Source organism: Pungitius pungitius, chromosome 4 (genome assembly GCF_949316345.1).
Source record: "Pungitius pungitius chromosome 4, fPunPun2.1, whole genome shotgun sequence".
Classification (NCBI taxonomy): domain Eukaryota; kingdom Metazoa; phylum Chordata; class Actinopteri; order Perciformes; family Gasterosteidae; genus Pungitius; species Pungitius pungitius.
The window spans coordinates 7,243,246-7,265,829 of NC_084903.1; the positions used below are offsets into that span (position 1 = coordinate 7,243,246).

The 22,584-nt window shown below is 44.5% G+C and overlaps 1 long non-coding RNA gene across 1 annotated transcript; it reads right to left on the bottom strand.

The window, feature by feature from the left end:
* Window positions 1–7,278: 7,278 nt before the first annotated feature.
* LOC119195214 (uncharacterized) lies at window positions 7,279–14,717 on the bottom strand. The gene is made up of 4 exons (XR_005114203.2): window positions 10,081–14,717; window positions 9,668–9,718; window positions 9,140–9,285; window positions 7,279–8,907 (listed from the first exon to the last, which is right to left on the bottom strand). It is a non-coding gene; the product is annotated as an uncharacterized LOC119195214 (long non-coding RNA).
* Between the last annotated feature and the right edge of the window lie 7,867 nt (window positions 14,718–22,584).

Consider the following 22,584-nt stretch of genomic DNA (forward strand, 5'->3'; position numbering starts at 1 on the left):
ATTTTTTCCGTCATTGACTACTGTTAATACTCTTTGTTTAAATTTCACTGATTAAGCAATATGGCAAATTAATGCAAATATATTTCCACACAAAATTTGTGTATATCTGGTTATTAGCTTTACTGCTTGCTTGAGCAGTTGTGGTTAAGCCAACTTCAATTCAAATTCAATGACTATTTATTCATCTGAAATCTTTGGTCAGTTAGTTTATTGCACAATTCATAGATGGTCATGGTAGTTAAATTTTTCTGTCTGGGAAAGTCATGCAATTTTACATTTGACTTAACTTGGGAACCCTGTACTTCTCTATACTTCACAAGCTAAACTGAACATTCGCCCCACTCCATCTTCACACTTAATAATGGAATTACTGCCCTGTGGGTTTGAGTGAGTGGAACATTCATGTCAGACATGCATGCTAGCGGTGAAAAGTATGAGTTAGGATCCTCATCCAATCAGAAATAAATAAAAGTTAAAACAGATGTAGCTGTTGAAAAATGAAATTTTATATAGGTGCAATTTTGTGTCATAATGTGATACTGACCCTTTTTATACTATATCCTTATTTTAGAGCTGCCAGGACTGGTGTCTTCACTCAAAACAGTCCTAAACAAAATGCAAGATTCACCTTTGTCTTCCATGATTTCCAGCCAAAGCGAATCCCCGCGCACTGGCAGTCACACTGGCAGCGAAGAAGACATGTTATGACTGAAGGACCTTAAACAAATCCTTGTTATGTCTTGATTGGGTGCAAAAAGCATACACAAGGGGTACAGTTTGTGTTAAAACACGTGAAGCCAAGACACGTGCCAACCTGCCCTATAGAGAAGTGTTTGTAATTTACCTTTTGTCTTAATCTGCTTGTGTGTTTTCACAGGTGTCATTGGGCAACTCATTAGTGCAAGTCCAGAAACGCCTCTATCAGAGGCTGAGTGGGAGGAGGATGTCCCTCTTCACACAGGAACTGGCCACATTGGGGTTTGGCAGGGAAACTTTGGCCAAGGCAACCCTCACAGGAAAAGGAAAAAAAGGCGAGCTGAAGGAACAGCTTGAGCCAGAAAAAAACAATGCAATTATAGGTACAGTAATGTCATAGTTATGAATCCAAATCCATTGTCATGATTGATTGACAAATCCATTATCATCAATGATTGTATTTCAATGTTATACATTGTCTATCCTGTTTTAATTCATGCCCATGTCTCTTTCCGGTTTTCACAGATGCAGTGAGGGAGCGATTCCCCAACACCGAGGTGGCAGAGATCCGGGGCCTTCTACGGAGGAAGTGCAACAATGAGAGCTACAAGGCCTCTGGTAATTCGAGTCAGAGCTAGATTTGCATGTAGTAAGTTGTTCGCCATTGTTCGATCTGTTCCCGGCATTTCAGAGAAAGTCGACTGTTCAAGGTTCCTCCTTTTGCCAATATCTGCTTTTGTGTGTTACTTTTTTGTCAATAATAAAGATCCTTTTCTGAAATGCAATTTGTAATCTGTTAATTAAATGCACTTGAACTGAATTGTAATACAATACACTTGTAGTGAAATAGCTAAATTAATTCTTAAATATAACAAAACGGGGATAAAAGTACTGATGAAATATACTTCAAAACAATTTTTTTTGACCTTACACTTTAATAACATTGCACTGAAAGTACGTGTCTATGATGTTTAGGTTGTAATTTAACTTCACTTCAAAAACGTTATTGTCATAGTGGGACATTTTAAAAGCACTAAATATAGCTAGGAAGTGCATTTGTAGATCACTTGAAATATTACTGTAACGCACCACAGGAGACCAGAGTGAAACCCAAGCGCAGAGCGCAGTTTTATTAACCAGGTAAAGACGTCAGGCGTGGTAGTGTCCGGTGAACAGGCAGGGGTCGAAAAGCCAGGCAATCAGGGAACAGGCTAAGGCACCGTCAGGGAGCAGGCGAGGTCGGGGCTGGGATTCAGGCGAGGGGTCGAGAGCCGGGAGCGCAGAGGTACCGTCGGGGGTCAGGCAGGCGTGAACGAGGTCTGGGACAAAGCAGATGTCAAATAGCAGGTAGGCAGAAACAGGATATCAATAGAACGCTCGGACTGTGATGGCAACATGCACAAGACTTCGCACCGGCCTCTGAGGCTTCGGCAGCTTAAATGCCCAGGCTCTCCTGATTAGAGACGAGCCACAGGTGCGTAGGTGGGAGTGGCTGTGCCGGCTCAGTGGGCTGACCCTGAGTGGCACAAACCACTGTAACGTGCAGCAGAGGGGTGACTGAGATCCCGAGGTTCGGACCTTAATATTCCGGAGACGGGGAACGTCTGTTTGTGACAATTACAGAGACATACTTAATATAGTTTATAGTAATTTTTAAGTATGATAGCAGTATGCACAAAATGTGCTTAAACACAACTATAATTTGCGCTGCAATGCCTTTTTAAGTGTATTTCCATTAGAATGGCGATACAATGCAATTGTACTGAAAGTGTGCTTAATTGCTCATGAATCTAATTTTCATTAGTATCTTTTAGTGCACTTGAAGTTTAAAAAAAGTTGTTCCAATTTAGTATACTATTTACACTAGAAGTGTAATCAAATAGATGTTAAGTTGAATTTAATGCATAACTGAATACACTTAACTATACTTGGATTTGACGAAAATAGTACAAAATGTAGAAAATATACTTAGTACACTTTATTAAAGTATATTTTTAATATTATTATTTATCACCTGGGAGTATCTCAAAGTATAGGAAATAGAGGAGGAAGATGGGTTTTTGAGAAGGCTAATTGGGAAAAATTCCAGGAGGAAAGTGAGAGGTACCTGAACCAGATTGAATATAATAATGATATAGAGACACTGGAAAGTAAAATTAAAGAAGGTATAATAAGGGCAGCAATGGAAACAATTCCAAAAAGTAAAGGTAATGTGAAGAGGAAAATAGTACCATGGTGGAATGAGGAATGTAAAGAAGCAGTTAGAAATAGAAATAAAACATTTAAAGTAATGAAAAGAACGCATACTTTTATGCATATGATTCAATACAAGTATGCTCAGGCAATAGTAAGGAAAACAATTAGACATGCAAAGAACGCATTGGAGGAATTATTGTAGTACAACTCAGATTGGAGAGGTGTGGACAATGATAAAGAAGATAGGTGGTGAAAGAAGAGAATGGAGTTACCCAGCTTTGAGTAGTGGAAATGAAATTGCAGTGACGAATAAAGAAAAAGCGGAAATGTTAGCAAATACATTTGCCGAGGTGCACAGCTCTAATAATATGTCTGAGGAACAGAAGAGAGGAAGAGGAAAAACTAAATCTGAAAATGTAGAGGCACTTGCAGACATGGGAAAAGTAGAGCATGAGCTAAATGTATTATTTAATATGGGAGAACTAAATAGGGCAATGGCCAAAGCTGGGAAGACGTCGCCAGGAAAAGATGACATTTGTTATAGCATGTTGAAACGGTTAAGTGAAAAGGGGAAAGAAAAATTGTTGATGCTATATAACAAAGTGTGGGAGAAAGGTAAATTACCAAAGAGCTGGAAAGAGGCAATTATTGTTCCGATAAGGAAACCTGGGAAGGACGTTAGTAAACCGGCAAGCTATAGGCCTATTGCCCTGACTTCTCATAGTTGTAAATTAATGGAAAGAATGATAAATGAGAGGCTAATGTATATTATGGAAAAAAGGGGTATGATGGCTGAATGTCAAAGTGGGTTTCGAAAAGGTAGAAATACTATGGATGCAATACTGTGTTTAGAAGATAACATAAGAAAAGTACAAGTAAACAAAGAGACAACAGTAGCAGTATTTTTCGATGTAGAAAAAGCATATGACATGTTTTGGAGAGAGGGATTAATGATTAAATTATATAATATGGGAATTAGAGGAAATCTTCAGAACTGGATTAAGGATTTTCTGGAAGGAAGAACAATCCAGGTTAAAGTAGGGGAAGACTTGTCAAGGGAGCAGGGTGTAGAGAATTGAACAACTCAGGGGAGTGTTGTAAGTCCCACATTGTTTTCAATAATGATTAATGACATATATATATAGACATACCAATAGATATGGGAAGATCGCTATTCGCGGATGACGGGGCAATATAGAAAAAAGGAAGAAATATCAAACATATAGTTAAAAAAATACAAGAAGGGGTCCAACAGGTTGAAAAGTGGGGTGTTACATTTTCTGTAGAGAAAACTAAAGTGATGTTTTTTACAAGGAAGAAAATCAAGGAAAATATAAATGTTAAACTATTTGGAAGTAATTTAGAGAGAGGTAAAACATTCCGTTTTTGACACAAGGTTAACATGGAAAGAGCATATTAAAAATGTAGAAGATAAGTGTAAGAAAGTAATAAATATAATGAGATGTTTAACAGGAACAAAATGGGGAGCAGATTATAATTCATTGAAATACATATATGTGAGGTTAATAAGACCAAGAATGGATTATGGAAGTATTGTCAGAGTCCCCTCCTCTGAACCCAGGTAAAGGCTGGTTTTGGTCTCCCTCTGGTGGATCTGGGAGAGGTTGGCCTCGCACGCACCTGTCTCAGCTCTGCAATCACGCACCTGCACCGGGGCCACAATGACCAGGGGATAAGAGGGAGAGCCTGACAACCGGCCGACGTCGGATCGTTACTTACGTCACGTATGTCGACCTCTTCACGAGTCTCAGTGACCAGCACCAAGTCATGCCGAGAACTGTTCTCTTTTCATTCAGTGTAAATCCTGTTACTTACCTCTTGTCTCACCTCCTCGGTTACAGTGACACCTGTCTGTTCCTGCACATGGGAGGACCACTGGGCACTGCGCACTGTCGAGGAGATCATCACCCGGGACCCCCTCCTTCACCTGCACTCCTCACGCCCGCTCCTGCCGCACCTCCACAGTCGTGTCGATTAATAAACTGACTAATTCACTCACCTTCTGACGGCTGTGTCTGTCTGTTCTGCGTTTGGGTCCAGCCATGTCCCAACCTGACAAGTATGTTGTATGGATCAGCGACCAAAACTTTAATTAGGAGGCTTGATGTAATACAGGCAAAAGCATTGAGATTGTGTTTAGGAGCAGTTAAGACATCGCCAGTGTGTGCTATACAGGTAGAAGCGGGAGAAATGCCATTGAGCATAAGACGAAAACAATTGTAATGGTAAATTATTGGGTTAATCTAAAAGGACATGGAGATAGTCATCCAACTAACAGAATATTACAAGATAATTGGGAAAGGGAGAGAGCACAAAAGTTCAGTTTTGGGTGGATAGGGGATCTAGCAGCTAGAGAATTGGGAGTATATGAAAAGGAATTCTGCTCAACTGTAATATGGCCTGATACACCGGTATGGAAGTTAGAAACAATGATTTTAAATTAAATCGAGTCAAAAAAGAAAGGAAGAATATTGATTTGGTAGCGGAATGTTATTGACATATAGAGGTTAAATATAAATAATATGTTCAGATCTATACAGATGGATCAAAGGATCCAGGAACAGGAAAGACCGGATCTGCAGTTTACATTTTTAATCAAAGAGGTGAGATAAGTAGACGATCCACAAATGATCTGAGTGTTTATGCAGTTATATGCTATATTGATGGCACTAGAATGGATTGAGGAAAATAAAAAAAAGCTTTAATTGGCAGTGATTCAATGTCAGCTCTATACAGTATCATGACTGGTGTGTCTAAGAGTCATAAGGATTTATTGTATTCTATATTGACAATCCATACTAGAATAAAAGGAAAAAGTTACGAGATTCAAATGGCTTGGATTCCTGCTCATATGGGCATCGTGGGAAATGAGAGAGTAGACAAGTTAGCCAAACAAGCTGTTAAAAAAGAGTATATTGAGGCAAATATTAAGCTGTCAAAATCTGAAGAAAAGAGTGTAATATGGAAAGAAACCATTAGAAATTGGCAACAGCAGTGGGATAGGAAAAATAAAGGAAGACCTTTGTATACTATTCAAAATAAAATTGGGGATGTGAAGAAAAGGGGAAGAAATAGAAGAGAAGAAATTGTTATGAGCAGATTAAGGATAGGTCACAGTAATTTGAACAGCACACTTATTACTTATTACTTATATTATATTATAAGGAAGCACCCAACGGGTTTTTGTGGTTTTTGTCCGGTTGCAGAAACAATAGAGCATGTGTTAATGAATTGTAAACAATAGAAGGACATCATCTAGAAAAAGATGATGGAAGAGTTGTGAAAAATTGTAATAAAAGGGACAGGAGTGAACGAAATAGTAGAGTGGGGAGAACTGGTCTGGAACTGGACTGGTATGTGAAGTAGGTACTTCCTGGTTTGCCGTGGGGCATTGTTGGAGTTGTAGTTTCCAGCGGTAGTTTCCTGCTAAGGAAAGACTGCATGCTTTGTGAATGTGGTGCATAATGTTTGAATGTACATGCAAATAATGAAACTTTGATGATGATGGATTATTATTATAGTATTAAAAATGTTTATTTGTATTTTGAATAATGTTATTGAGATAAAGAACTGGGGAGCTGTGTTGGTTGTACTATGCACATGGAAATTGAAACGTTGCATTTCTCATTATTCCAGGTTTATTACCTGGTTCCCTTCTGAACAAAAATAAACAAACAAATAAGGAATTCTGAGTAATGTCCTATGTATGCCGGGTTGCCCTTTCCGTGGGGAGAACACTGAACAATTATTGACTTGCAATGCAACTTGCAATGCAACGTAAAACAATTTAGATCTTAATCTGATCAAGGATCTAATGTGATATTAATCTGACTTTAACAATAATAATAATTTTCAGTATTGCATAGTATGATCAACATCAGTAATGGTAATAAGGGCTCCTTTGTTTCTGCTGTTGTGACACGTTTTTTTTTTTTAGAATTTATGCTGCAGAGACGGAGCAACCTGTGCCTGTGCCGGTGTCTGCTGAGGAAGAACTAGAGGACATGGAAGGAGAAGGAATGTTTGCTGCATACCATAAGAGGCAGAAAATGGATGTTGGGACCCCACCAGCAGTACAGCTAAGTCAGGATTTTATTGATGACATGTTTAAAAAAGTTTAGGCTAAAAGGACCCATGTCTATTTCGCGTGTCTGTTTTGTAATATGAGGTCAATACTCAAAAGGACTGAAGCTGCTGTGCATTGTTCTAGTGCAATATGCTGTTGAAATACAAGCATTTATTGTGACAATTACATTTTCTGTTTTTTACTGTATTTGGTTAATGTCATTGTATAAAAAGAGGTTTAAATACATACAAATCTTACAGACATACATGCATTTGTATAAATTTCATTTCTGTGGTAAGAGGACTTGAAATGACTCAATACTAAATTGTTAAGACTTTTGACTCGACTTGAGACTTGTTGGCTTTGACTTTTGACTCAACTTGGGGGCTTGACTCATCTTTGACTCGACTTGACTCGGGACTCGAGGGCAAAGACTTGAGACTTACTTGTGACTTGCATAACAATGACTGTGTCCCACCTCTGCCCAATACTGATCTTGATGTTCTAATGATGTTAATGTAGAGCTTCAGGGCAGTTTTTCAAATGTTGGATCCAATGCACTGGGGGATGGCCGAGGCCACCCCTGAAAGCTCATTGGCCACCCCTGTGGCCACCCCAGATCTGATAGGTAGTTGGTAAAGTTCGTCAACACAAGAAACAAGAGAAATGCTGTGTTACGTCCCCTGTTCTGTGTATCGGTTTGTGTATGTGTTCTGTTTTGTGTGTGTGTTCATACAGGTGGTACTGATCGTCCATGATCTCCATTCATCTTGGCTCCACCCCCGCTCGTTACCCGGTTCAGCTGTTTCCACTCATGCCCTTCTGTCAGTATATGTACCCCTGTGTTTGTTTCACCCGGGTGTGTGGCACTCTGGTTGTGTGTATGTGAGTGCTGGTGTATGGTGGGGTAATTGTTAGTGCTAGTGATTTGGTATACTGTGTATTCAATTAAGTGTTTTTTCTTTGTTCTTTTTATTACAGGGGGATGAGGAGTAGTTTAGCCCTGCTCTGGAGTTTACATACCTGCATGTAGGGTTACTCTCCTGTCTAATCACACTAGCTACACCTGGCTTGGCCACCTACTGTAAGTTTGGGTAGGGCGCCTAGTTAGTGTGCCAGTTAGTTTGTGATTTTCGTTGGGAAATAGGACAGGTAAGGGGGTGGGAGGCATTTTGTTCTTTTCTTTGCTTTGGTACCGCCAGCACTCCTCATTTCCCCTGTTAACAGCGCTAAAAATAAAAGCCTGTTTGTCTCTACTTCAGCTCATGTCCAATTCTTGCACCTACAACACCACACCCCGTTTACTGGCCACGGGACGTCTTGGGAACATAACAGAACATAACAAGTGGAGGCTCGTCCGGGATTCTCGCTCTGCTGCTTGGGTGTCCCTGTGGTCGGTATCTGTGGTGTGGTACGGGTGTGGGTGAGGACTGGCTTGTTGTGGTTTTTGTATAGGTGTTCCTGATTGTTCAGTTTGGTGTTTGTATTTGGTGTGTCTTTGTGTTTATGTAGTTAGTGGACTCTTGGCGTACAGCATGGCGTCAGGGGCAGTCGATTTGTTTATTGCGGACCCTTCTCTTGAGGAGCTGCAGAAGTTTACTAAAGTAGACCTGTTGGCTGTCGCGGCAAATTATGGCATCAAAACAACCAAACAATCACTCAAGGCCGTAATAGTTGCAACCATATCACAGCATTTATTGGCTCAAGGTGTTGTTGCCTCACAGGAGGAAGAGGAGGACAAGGATGAGGAAGGGTTGGAAAGGGTGGAGGTTCCGCCGGGCTCCTCGCCTATACGGCCGGAGGCTGGTGTGGGGGTTGAGTCCCGAGTGCCTCTAACCCTGCCCAAGTTTCAGCCGTCTCCTGAGGAGTCTGGTTGGTCGGTGGAGACTGCTAGGCTCCGGCTTCGTGTAGCCTGTCTCGAAGCTGACCTTAGGGATAAGGCAGAAAGGAGACAACAGGACTATGAGCTAGAACTGCGTAAATTAGATATTAAGAGGCTGAAAGTGGAAACCAGCAAAGAGATAAGGAAAATTGAGTTACAGGCAGAGACTGAGGTTAAGATACAGATACGGCAGCTGGAGCTAGCTGCTGGTGTATCCTCCTCCTCACCAGTGGGTAGAGAGGAACCTTTTGATGTTGGGAGAAACATAGCTATCGTACCTCCATTCCGTGAGTCAGAGGTGGACTCGTATTTCTCCGCCTTCGAGCGAGTAGCAGGGGTGCTTCACTGGCCTAAGGAGGTCTGGCCTTTGCTACTCCAGTGCAAGCTGACAGGGAAGGCACAGGAGGTTGTGGCGTCTCTGTCCCTGGAAGAAAGTGGATAGTATGACCTGGTGAAAGCTGCTGTTCTCAGAGCTTACGAATTGGTTCCAGAGGCCTACAGGCAGCGCTTCCGGAACCATAGGAAAAGCAGTTATAAAACGTTTGTAGAGTTTGCTAGGGATAAAGAGTCTCTGTTCGATCGCTGGTGTGCTGCTAGCAAAGCCTCCACATACGCTACCCTTAGGGAGTTGACGTTACTGGAGGACTTTAAAAGTCACCTCCCAGACGAGATAGTTGTTCACCTGAATGAACAGAAGGTAGCAACAGTGGCACAGGCAGCGGTCATGGCAGATGAGTACGCTTTGACCCACAAAACCGTGTTTTACCCTAGCATGCCTACCCATGGAACCAGAACGAGTAACTCACAAGCGGTCAGAACTTCTCGTGCTCCTGCTGCCCAGCCCTCCGCCAGGGGACCTAGCAAAGTAGAGAGGGAATGTTTTTACTGTCGGTTGCCAGGCCACCTAATCGCTGACTGTCTGACGCTAAAGACTAAACCAAAAACCCCTCTGTCGCCATCACGGAGTAAGGGTGTTGGCTTTGTGAGCCCAACGAAGCCCGACGTAGTGTACAGCCCTTTTCTCTCTAAGGGGTGGGTGTCTCTGTGCGATGAAGAAGCGAGCCAGCAACCAATAACAATACTGCGTGACACAGGGGCTGCTCAGTCTATCATTGTATCTACATCGCTACCCTGGTCTGAGAAGTCATATTGTGGATCACATGTTTTATTGACAGGAGTTGAAATGTGCACAATATCTGTGCCGTTGCACTGGGTTTACCTGTCATCGTCTATCGTCTCTGGCCGTGTCCGTGTGGGTGTGGTACCAAAGTTGCCAGTAGATGGGGTGTCATTTCTACTGGGCAACGACATAGCAGGGGGCAGAGTGGTCCCGGTCCCAGAGGTTGTGGACAACCCTAATCCCGCCTACATTGGAACAGAGACAGACAGGTCAGTGTTTCCTGCGTGTGTTGTGACACGAGCGCAGGCCAGAAAAATGAAGAAAGTATATGATGTGTCATCCCTATACCAAGCAAAATGTGATTTTGGGAAGGCCACAGTGACCTACTTAGGGAAGGAAGTAGGCCGGGGCGAGGTGCGCCCCATAGCTAGAAAAGTAGAAGCTATCGTGTCATATCCTGTCCCAATTACCAGACGCCAGCTGCGACGATTTGTTGGTATGGTTAGTTATTACCGTACATTCTGTAGGAATTTCTCTACGGTAATGGCCCCACTCACCTCATTACTGAGACAAAAAGTGCAATATGCATGGTCGGCAGAGTGCCAACAAGCATTCGAGTCGGCTAAAGCTCTTCTTTGTGCCTCCCCAGTTTTAGCTGCTCCTGATTCCAGCAAGCCCTTTAAGCTGGAAGTCGACGCCAGTAGCATGGGTGCATGAGCAGTTCTGATACAGGAGGATGACAAGGGAATCGATAGGCCCGTGTGCTACTATTCTAAGAAATTCACGCCCTGTCAAACACGATATTCAACAGTCGAACAGGAGACGTTAGGACTACTGTTAGCTTTGCAATTCTTCGAAGTGTACTGTATGTTGGGTCTAGCGCCTTACCCGTGACGATGTACACCGATCATAACCCTCTAGTTTTCCTCAGCTGGATGTATAACAGCAACAGGCGGTTGATGCGGTGGGCGTTGATTGTGCAGGGGTACAATTTAACGATCCAACATTTTAAGGGTTCTGACAACGTTGTTGCTGATGCACTCTCGCAAGGCTGGTAAGAGATTTGTTGCCAGGGGTCTTCGTTGGCAGGGTACGTGGTGTACTGTCGGTGTGACACTAACTGTATGTTGTGTCTTTTAGTGGTGGGCGTGTTACGTCCCCTGTTCTGTGTATCGGTTTGTGTATGTGTTCTGTTTTGTGTGTGTGTTCATACAGGTGGTACTGATCGTCCATGATCTCCATTAATCTTGGCTCCACCCCCGCTCGTTACCCGGTTCAGCTGTTTCCACTCATGCCCTTCTGTCAGTATATGTACCCCTGTGTTTGTTTCACCCGGGTGTGTGGCACTCTGGTTGTGTGTATGTGAGTGCTGGTGTATGGTTGGGTAATTGTTAGTGCTAGTGATTTGGTATACTGTGTATTCAATTAAGTGTTTTTTCTTTGTTCTTTTTATTACAGGGGGATGAGGAGTAGTTTAGCCCTGCTCTGGAGTTTACATCCCTGCATGTAGGGTTACTCTCCTGTTTAATCACACTAGCTACACCTGGCTGGGCCACCTACTGTAAGTTTGGGTAGGGCGCCTTGTTAGTGTGCCAGTTAGTTTGTGATTTTCGTTGGGAAATAGGACAGGTAAGGGGGTGGGAGGCATTTTGTTCTTTTCTTTGGTACCGCCAGCTCTCCTCATTTCCCCTGTTAACAGCGCTAAAAATAAAAGCCTGTTTGTCTCTACTTCTGCTCATGTCAAATTCTTGCACCTACAACACCACACCCCGTTTACTGGCCACGGGACGTCCTCGGGCAGTGGCGTGAATCCCACTCCCCTCCTGGGGAGGCAGAACGTAACATGCTGTCAATCAATGATGACAGCCGAACAACTGATTTAGGGCCAGTTTTACATTTTTAACTATCACAGTAATGGTTGTACTGAGGCTGTGAGAGCTGATTTCTTTTCAGCGGACGTTTGGCCATGCAGGTCAGGTGATCCATGAGATGAGTGCGCTGCACCTGCCGCTGGTCCGTGAAACAGGAGGACGGTCACAGTTTACAACAGCGACGATACAACAACGATAAAAACGCCGGAATCTGTCGATTGAGAGGTATGGTAATTTAATGTTTAGTTATATCGTTGTTCCCTCTGAATGTGTAGGAAAACTTTTTCTAGCACTAAGTAGCAGCCAAAAGTCAAACTACACTGCACTAGCTGGCTAGCTTAGCAGCCTGCAAACCAAGTTAAGCGTTGAACGTTAGCATTTTTTTATTTTTTATTATTAGGATACCGCCATGAAATATGAAACGCTGTTTTCTGGACTGAAGACTGAGGGTGTTTGTTTGCAGATGTGTGTGCAATAGAGCTAACAGTGTCTCAAATATGGTGTGACAGTCTAGATTTAGGTAGCTATAACACAAGAACAAGCTAACTTATTTATTTGCTCTGTGATTTAAGGGCTGTTTAAAGACTATTTGCTCTTGGAGATAAAGGACTTTTGTTTGTATCAATTAGCTCATCTTCACATATTTTTAGACGTTTAAATAGGCAGAGGCAGAGCAAATTGCATTCAAATTCCTGACTTGGTGGGTCCGTCATAACCTCTACATTGGGTCAGCGCAAATGTAACGATGGTGACAAGGATTCCTTTAGGAGGACAATCTTCTACCCCATTGTAGACACCATACTTAGAGAGTTAGACAGGCGCTTTTCCAAAGACAATTGTGAAATAATAAGAGGAATACAAGCTTTGGACCCCAAAAGCAGATGTTTCCTTCAAGATGAAGCAGTCTTTCTTAAAAGCAGAAATTTATGAAAGTGACTCTGAAGATCTCAGTCATGAACTCCACCAGACAAGGAGACTTTTGCAAAGGAAACAGCAAAGTGGAATGCCGAACTTGTTCGGTATTGTTGAACTTGCAGTGTTCCTTGAACCTCATAAGGATGTTTTTCACGAGCTTTTTCGTCTGTGCAAGATAGCCATAGCCCTCCCGGTAAGCAGTGCTCCATGTGAGCGCAGCTTCTCAGCTCTTAAACTCATCAAGACCCATTTGCGCACAACAAGGACAGATGACAGACTGAGCAACCTTGGTGTTCTTAGCATTGAAGCTAGAAGAGCAAAGTCACTTGACATGGTGGCATTGCATTGGACTTAAAGTATTGTCTTGTGGTCTTGGCCCTATGTGAAAGCATTTTGTAGCAGCAGAATGAGCAAAAGCAAGAACTAGCTACCTCTATTGTACTTTGTTACTATTATTAGAATCCCCTATTGTTCATGAGGGTTTAAAGGTTTACATAACATTACTTCATAGTATATACTTTGTTTGGAGTTAAGATTTGTTTGGTTTTTGTTACAATTGTTTATATATATGTAACGGATTGTATATAGGTTCTGTTAAATTGCTGCTTAAATGGAGACAGCGCCGTCTACCATGGCCACCCCACACTAGCTTTGTGTCCCATCTTGGCCACCCCACTAAAAATGTTCTGGATACGGTTCTGGGCACGGGTTCCTGCAACATTTTTGTTTTTTATGAATTGTATGAAATGGCCAATAAAAATTGGTAATACAATTGGTTTAGTCTTGACTTCTGGTCGTGACTGACAGTGTTGGGTGGATGGGAAATCTGTTGCTTGTCAAGTTAGTGGCAAATAAAACTGAGATGGGCAGAAAAAGGTTAAAGCCATCCGGTTCCCACTATAGAAAGAAAAGAAGAGGAGAAACGAGCAAGGTATGCAACTATGTTCTCTCTGTATGATTAAACATGTGTGAAACATGTTTCGTCTGTTAGCCTTTTTGCTATTTTGCTTAATGCTTATACAACAATAATTCGGTTTTATCTCAACAAACACAAGGTTTGTAATTTCACCATAATATGTGCTTTGCAACAAAACTGTTACAAGTTCAGTTATTAATTTCCATCATTTGGTTTAACGGTCCTGTCATTAACCAACGTAATTTTCAAATCTGTAGGTAGTTTCAAAGACATTTGCTATTTGCTACGACTATATTTTGTGACAGTAAGTATCGTTTAACAGTCAGAACTAAAAGTGTGCCATGTATATTCATTTAAGTTCTGATAATTTATACTGACATTCAATTCAATTCATTTTATTTTGTATAGCCCAAAATCGCAAATTACAAATTTGCCTCAGAGGGCTTTACAGTCTGTACACTTGCCACATCCTCTGTCCCGAAACCCTCACATCGGCACAGGAAAAACTCCCCAAAATATTAAAAAACCCTTCAATGGGGAAAAAAGGGAAGAAACCTTAGGGAGAACGTCAGAGGAGGGATCCCTCTCCCGGGATGGCCAGACTGCAATGTATGTCATGTGTACATAACCAACAATGTAAAAGATGTACAATACATTCAATTTCTCTAACAGAAATGATACAAGTAATTTCAAGTAGCAGAACAAGTGTACGGCAGGACCACTGCAGGGACAACCACCATCAGGTCGATCCCACCATCCACAGAGGCTTCTGTGGGGAGGGAGAGCAGAAATATGTTGGTTTATGATGACAGTAATATGAATCATATTTAAAGTAATGATGATGGCAGCAGCAGCAGGTGTCAGCAGAGCCATGCCAGGAGTCAGAACCGGGGTCCGCACGAATTATTTTGTGCAAATGTGTAAAATGTGTTTCCTGTTGTAATTGCAACAGTAACTGGATTCTGTTAAGTGTGTTTATATAATGTAATTTTCTCACTTATGTTAAAAAAAACATATATATAACTTTTTTTTGAGGGGGCGGGGGGGGGGCGCTCAAAGGGGGTCTCGCCCTGGGTGCCATTCAATGCAGAACCGCCCCTGACAGATTTATTTCAATAGAGCTAATTCATACGGACTTGCCATCTTGGCTTGCTGCATGAATTACCGTAAATATTGTAATGTTCAATCATCATGTCTGACATTTAAACTCATAGGTATCCAACGGCCAAAATCCAAGTGGTCACTCCTAGAGGACGATTCTCTCTGCAGGTTGGGTCGTCGAACACCCGCCAGTTCCAGTGCTTTTGGTGAGGTGGTTCGCACCTAAACCACAGCAACAGACCCGGAACTGGCAGCCGAGGTGGAGCCCCTGGAAGACGTACAATCAGACGAGGTGTTCTCGCAGTTTCCGGAAGTTGAAATGGAACAAGGTCACCGGCCAGGACAATTCGGCTCAGCACAGCTGCGGGACCCGAACCTGACTCAAGCCTGGAGAGACGTCCAAGTGATTGAGGGTCAAAGACAGGAGGGGGTGATATAAGTGTCATTTCCACATTTCATGATGAGGGATAAGCTGTTATACCGAGTAACTAAGAAGAACTTTGATATCTGTGAACAGTCGATTGTCCCCAAAGAATATGTCCCGAAAGTGTTGTACCTAGCCCACTCCCACTTACTAGGAGCCCATCTGGGAAGAGAGAAGACGTATGAACGGGTTCTCAGCCGTTTCTACTGTACCCGGAGGCAATTCCCCTACAGTCCGCTACAGGGAAGGTGGTTGCCAGGGAGATGTTCCTACTCTTCAGTAGAGTAGGCCTGCCGGAGGGAATCCTGACCGACCACGGCTCCTGCTTTATGTCAAAGGTGATGAGATGTCTGTGTCAAAGACTTAAGGTGAGAAAAATCAGAACCTCGGTCTACCACCCACAGTCTGATGGCCTGGTAGAGAGATTCAACAAAACCCTAAAACACATGCTGTTCAAGGTAATCAACGTGGATGGTAAGAACTGGGACCAGCTGCTGCCTTATATTCTGTTTGCTATCCGAGAAGTACCCCAGGGTTCCACAGGATTTTCACCATTTGAGCTTCTGTACGGCCGGAGACCCCGGGGATTGCTGGATGTGGCCAAGGAAGCCTGGGAGCAGCATCCGTCCACCCAGCGCAGTATTGTGGAGCATGTGGAACAGATGCACCACCGAATGACCCAAGTCTGGCCCTTGCTACGGGAGCACATGCAGCAAGCCCAAGCGTAGCAGGCCCAGGTATACAACAGGGGAGCCCGGGTGAGAGTTTAAACCAGGAGACAAGGTAATGGTTCTACTCCCAACCAATGATTACAAGTTTTTGGCCAAGTGGCAAGGGCCTTACGAAATAATGGAACAGGTGGGACCCGTAAACTTCCAGGTACGTCAGACAGGCCGTAGGAAAAAACAACAATTGTACCATGTGAACCTACTAAAGCCATGGCACGAGCCCCTTCCGGTCCCCTCTAATGTCCTGGCAGCTAACCTGACTCCCCAGGTCTTTCCACCAGTGAAAATGGGCGATCAGCTGTCATCCAGACAAGGTCAAGACCTCCGAGAACTACTTGCCTGAAGCGCAGATGTCTTCTCTGAGGTCCCTGGACGAACAACAGCCATCGCCCACGACATCAGGACAGAGCTGGGAAAGACCGTAAGACTACTACCATACCGAATCCCCAAGGCCAGACGGGGGGCCATCAGAGACGAGGTGAGGAAAATGCTTGACCTTGGGGTGGTGGAGGAGTCACACAGTGCCTGGTCCAGTCCTATAGTCCTGGTTGGGAAGCCGGACGGCAGCATTAGGTTCTGCAATATGTCTGGAAATGACTACAGAAGATTAAATGAAATTTCTCTGTTTGACACCTACCCTATGCCCCGGGTAGATGAGCTGGTCGAGAGACTAGGACCGGCCCGGTTCATCTCCACGCTAGATTTAACGAAAGGATACTGGCAGGTACCGCTCACCCCCGAGGCCATGGAGAAGACTGCCTTCTCGACACCAGACGGCGCCTTCCACTACAGGGTGCTCCCATTTGGTCTTCATGGAGCCCCAGCAACGTTTCAGAGGCTCATGGATAAGGTACTGCGACCACATCAGGACTACGCTGCCGCATACCTCGACGACATTGTCATCCATAGCACATCATGGGAGAAGCATCTGCAGCACCTAGCCGCCGTCCTCCAGGCCTTACGAGAGGCGGGACTGACAGCCAACCCTGCAAAGTGCCTCCTCGCCGTGGAGGAGGCAAATTACTTGGGGTACACTGTCGGCCGAGGAAATGTGAAGCCCCAAGTGAAGAAGGTGGATGCCATAGCAACCTGGCCCCAACCCCAGACAAAACGACAGGTGAGAACATTTCTGGGGCTAGTTGGGTATTACAGACAGTTCATCCCTAACTTTGCTGCGGTAGCAGCCCCCTTGCATGAACTGACAGGTAAAAACGCACCCAACGGGGTAAAGTGGACAGAACAGAACCGGTTGGCCTTCAATGCCTTGAAGAAAGCCCTCTGCGGGGAGACAGTGCTACACACCCCTGACTTTGGCAAGGTTTGTACTGCAGACGGATGCATCAGAGGTAGGCCTAGGGGCAGTCCTGTCCCAAGTACATGATGGAAGCGAATACCCCATTCAATTCAATTCAATTCATTTTATTTTGTATAGCCCAAAATCGCAAATTACAAATTTGCCTCAGAGGGCTTTACAGTCTGTACACATGCAACATCCTCTGTCCCGAAACCCTCACATCGGCACAGGAAAAACTCCCCAAAATATGAAAAAAAAACCCTTCACTTTTGTTAGCCGCAAACTACTTCCCCATGAGAGGAATTATGCAACGGTTGAAAAGGAGTGCCTAGCAGTTAAATTGGCGATAGGAAAACTAAGGTACCACTTACTAGGCCGAGAGTTTACACTGGTCACAGACCACGCCCCCCTAAAGTGGATGGCCTTCAACAAAGACAAGAATGCCAGAATAACCCGTTGGTTTTTGCACCTACAGGACTTTAAGTTCACAGTGGAGCACAGAGCGGGAAGGCTACATGGGAACGCCGATGCCCTGTCAAGAAGGGACGACTGCCTGTGGACTGCCGATCCCCACCGTGGTTCGGAGTTGAGGGGGGGGGGGGTGTATGTGAGGGCCCAGCTGGTGAGCAGCGCCCCACATGGCTTGGAGTAGCCAGACGACGGCCACCAAGAGGCGTGGTAGTGGATGGGCGGTACTACAACAGGTGGCCCTAAGTGCACCTCCCAGGTGTTTGGAATCAGAGCCAAAATCAGGAGCCTGTAAAAGGGAGGGTGAAACGACACGGCAAGGGGGAGGAAACGGACCGGAACTAAGCTCTCTCTCATTCTCACTCCTTCTCACTCCAGGACGAGTCCAGCTAAGCCTCCTGATGCCTCCGGCGATCCCGGTGAACCCGGCGTTTTGAGTTTGTTTATGCCCCCTCCCCTCTTCCCCTCAGATTATAACAAATAAAACTTCGGTTTGATTTTCTGCAACCCTTGGGTTTTGACTGCTCCTTTATTCCCACCTGAAGCCACTGACCCCCCTCGGAAGACTGGGCGCCCACAACTTGGAATGTCCTTGGTCTCCCTGTGTATGCAGGTAATTGCAAATGTGGTTGCCAGGGTTGCGGACTGGGCAAAGTCAGGTCGGATCAGGTTCACCAGACTCCCGAGTCCAAAAGTGCCGTGGTGTCCTTTCCATTTGCTCTTACTGTGGTGACGTTTGAAGGCCCACTCTCCTCTGAGCAGCGTGTCGTCGATATGTTACATGGACAGCCCCCGGCTACTTCGCTGGCTGAGGCCATAGGCATTGGGACATCTCTGTGTGCGCAGGACCAAGCGATGTGATCCGGTTCACCACACTCATAGCACTTCCTGCCGTCCAGGGTTACAAGTGGGCGTTGTCTCTGGAAGCCACCTGCGGGCGTTCCCCCCTCATTAGTCCCAGCAGCCTCCTCCATCCTTTTCCTCTCCTTCGGGCGAAGTTCAGTCTTCCGGGGTTGCTCACAGCGCAGGACCTCTAAAGTAACCTGTTGAGCCAGCTCCACCAGCTGATTGGCACTGAGGGTTGTTGGCTTGGTAACTCTTTGGCTTGAATGGCAGAGCCCGTAAAAATTTATCTATGACCACTTTCTCTACGGGCGAGTGTGTCTGGGGGTCATCCATAAGCCAGCTTTTCGCCAGCCTTATAAAATCATGCATTTCTAGGCAGGAAGTCCATACAAGGCTCGGGGGTGGAGCCATCTGGCCGGAAGATACCTCCCTTCCATTACCAACCCCCTCACCTCCCCCTGTAATCTACCACACTTGTATATAAAACATAGCAAGAAGCCTCTTGTGAAAGGTGGTTGTCTTGTGGGTGGATGCAAAAATATTTTAATGGCAAAAACGGCCTATATTTCATGGAAAGACAATACATTTTGCAGACAGCACTATTTGGGACATCAAACAAATTTAATTTAATACAGCAAACTTCAGAATTGTCATTCAAACTAAAGTGATAGGGGACTTAGACGGGAACAACATTTTGGGTAAAAAAAAACGCTTGGTTCAGGTGTTCACAGCGTAAGCAGCAGCGAGGAGTGAGGCAAACATAGAGTCTGGTCTTTGCCTCAGAACTTCTGGCTTGTCAAACTCTGCCACCTGTCCGAACAATAGCTTACCGTTAGTCTAGGTTCAGCAGAACATAAGCTTTATCTTTCTGTGTTCCTCTGTTACCTTGCCATTTTCCATGACCAGGATACGATCGGCATGGATTAGTGTGTTGATACGATGAGCGATGGTGAGCATGGTGCAGTCCTGGAAGGCTTCAATGATGGTCCTCTGAATAGAGGCATCGATGGATGCTGTCGCCTCATCCAAAATAATGATCTCACAAAAGACCAAATTAATATAGGTTCTTAAATTCTGTTTTCCTTATTCACCACCTGGTTAAAACATATGTTAATGTGTCTGAAGAGTAAAACCACCACTAACTTCTTGTTGCCATTTCAAATCAGCCAGTTAAGGCTGATAATGAACAAATGTCTGGTGTGATAGGAAGGACACAAACTATACCTTCAGAATGCAGTTTGTCAAACAGGTAACATGGCTTCTTTTGCAGGGACAATGTATGCAGTCAAACTCCACTTGAAAATTCTGCAGCTTTTAAAGCCTCCTGGCAGTTGATCTGACTGGGATTAGCTGATTGGTATGTGAAAACATGACACATGGCAGAAGTAATACTGGGGTTGTTTAGTGGCAGTGAAATGGGAAAGTGTAAATAAAAAAGGAGCAGACTCATGTCCAAAACTTTGCGAAGATGGCATTGACGTGCATTGAAGTTGCGAAGTAGCGCTCTAGCCATACATATGAGTTGTCTCTCTCCTACAGAGAAGTTCTCTCCATTCTCCGTTACTGTTGCTAGGAGATTCACTTCCAGTCTGGAGATCTGAGGTAAGCAACCAATACTCAATACACTTTTATAAAAGCCCAAATGATTGTAAAAGAAAATGTGAAAACACCAACTCAAACTACTACTATTTATACAATAATGGAATGTTTTTTCACGGAGTGGAATTGCTAACTTTTGCTAATTTTACTGAAGAACGGAATAATTATCCCACCAATGCTGTGCGTCTTATTTTGAAGTAAGGGTTCACTAACACCAGAAGGATAACCATCTGGTCAGATAAATTAGATATATACATCCCAATCAGTTGTCATTGTGTTGCTAAGCATTTTGCTTCGGGATTGCTGGTCAGATGAAAATATCTAGAAGACTAAAACGTGTAGACCAGGAAGAAACTCTTGGTCAATGATAGTTGGTCTGAATAACTGGCCATACACTGAAACTGTCGATATACTTTTCACATTTTTCATTGAACAGAGTCCTTCATGTAGGTCTTCTCCAGCGCTATCCAGATGGCCTCATCATTGTTAAGTCAAAGTTATTAAAGGGGTCCAAGTTGTTTCCTGCAGGAAAGGACATGCTGGGATTGACCCCCTGCGGTGAGAGCAGTGTGTAGTCGAGTGTAAATCTACAGCTGGAGTTAAGAGTTAGCTTAGGGATACCTTACTGTGGCTATGAATAGCATAGGGTCCTGGGGGATAATGGACAACTTGCTGCGCAAATACTGCAGACCAATGGTCGTTATGTCAATGTCGTCAATCAGAATGGTTCCTGCTGCCGGCTCCACCAGCCTAAAAAAAGAGCCACGCCTAGAGAGGACTTCCCTACAGAGAGGAAGAAATCACAATAGTTTATAGTGGCACTTATAGAGGCACTGTTCCCCTCAGCCCTTTTACAGGAATGTCTTGACTGTATGATGTCAACACTCTAATCCAAGTAATTGAGTCACATTCAAATCCAAAGAGGCTGTCGAATCACAGGGCTATAACATTTGCATTGTAGTTATATACATTAAGATTTTTGGTGATATTTTGTAATGCATACATGTTCCTGCAAGATTCAACGCTGACAAGCAAGGTAGGCAAGTGATAGTTTCCCTCAAAATTAATTAATAATTTTAATGAGTCTGTGTAATCTTGACCATTTTCTACTTTAAAGAGAGGGGCAGAGCTGTCAACTGATCACTGTCTGGTAGTGAGCTGGGTCAGAAGATGGGGGAAGACTCAGGACAAACCTGGTAAACCCAATCGTGTAGGCTCCAGTCCAGAAGAGTTCAAAACTTCCATTGCTGAAGCGGCGGCAGTGAGTCGTGGCCTCAAGGTCTTAGGTGCATCAAGGGGCGGTAACCCTCGAACCCAGTGGTGGACACAGGGAAGCCGTCCGACTGAAGAAGGAGGCCTTCCGGGTTATGATATCCGGTGGTTCTCTGGAGGCAGCTGCTGTGTACCGAGCCTCTGCCGTGATGGAGGCAAAGCAGCGAGTGTGGGAGGAGTTCGGGCTAACTATGGAGAAGGACTTTCGGTCGGCACCAAAGTGCTCGGCAAGGAGGAAACAAGGAACCACTCAAGTTGTGTATAGTAAGGATGGGATCCTGTTTACCATGACTGAGGAGGTCATCGGGCAGTGGAAGGAACACTTTGAGGAACTCCTGAATCCAACTACTACGCCCTCTTTGGTAGAGGCAGAGCTGGAGGCAGAGGAGGGATTTTCGTCAATTTGCCTGGTGGAGGTCACTGAGGTAGTCAAACAACTCCGCAGTGGCAAAGCCCCAGGGATTGATGATTTGTCCAGAGATGCTAAAAGCAATGGGGGTTGTCTTGGATGACACGCCTCATCAACATTGCGTTGTGGTGGTACCTCTTCAAAAAGGGGGACCAGAGAGTTTGTGCAAATTACAGGGGTATCACACTACTCAGCCTCCCTGGTAAAGTCTACTCCAAGGTGCTGGAAAGGAGGGTTCGCCCGATAGTCGAACCAAGGATTGAAGAGGAACAATGCGGTTTTCATCCTAGTCGTGGAACGACGGACAAGCTCTTTACGCTTTCACGAATCTTGGAGGGGGCCTGGGAATATGCTCATCCAGTCTACATGTGTTTTGTGGATTTAGAGAAGGGGTATGACCAGGTCCCCCGAGAGAAAATGTGGGAGGTGCTGCGGGAGTACGGGGTGAGGGGGTCCTTACTTGGGGCCATCCAATCCCAAACGCCCAAACCGAGAACTGTGTTTGGGTGCTCGGCAGTAAGTCAGAGTTGTAAGCCTGCGCCTTACAACCAATCTTGTTTGTGGTTTTCATGGACAAAATTTCGAGGCGATTAGCACTTCCAAATCTGAGGCCATGGTTCTCAGCAGGAAACCAATGGATTGCCTGCTCCGGGTAGGGAATGTGTCCTTACCCCAAGTGAAGGAGTTCAAGTACCTCGGGGTCTTGTTCACAAGTGTGAGCTTGGCCGGAGAATCGGAGCGGCGGGGGCGGTAGTGCACT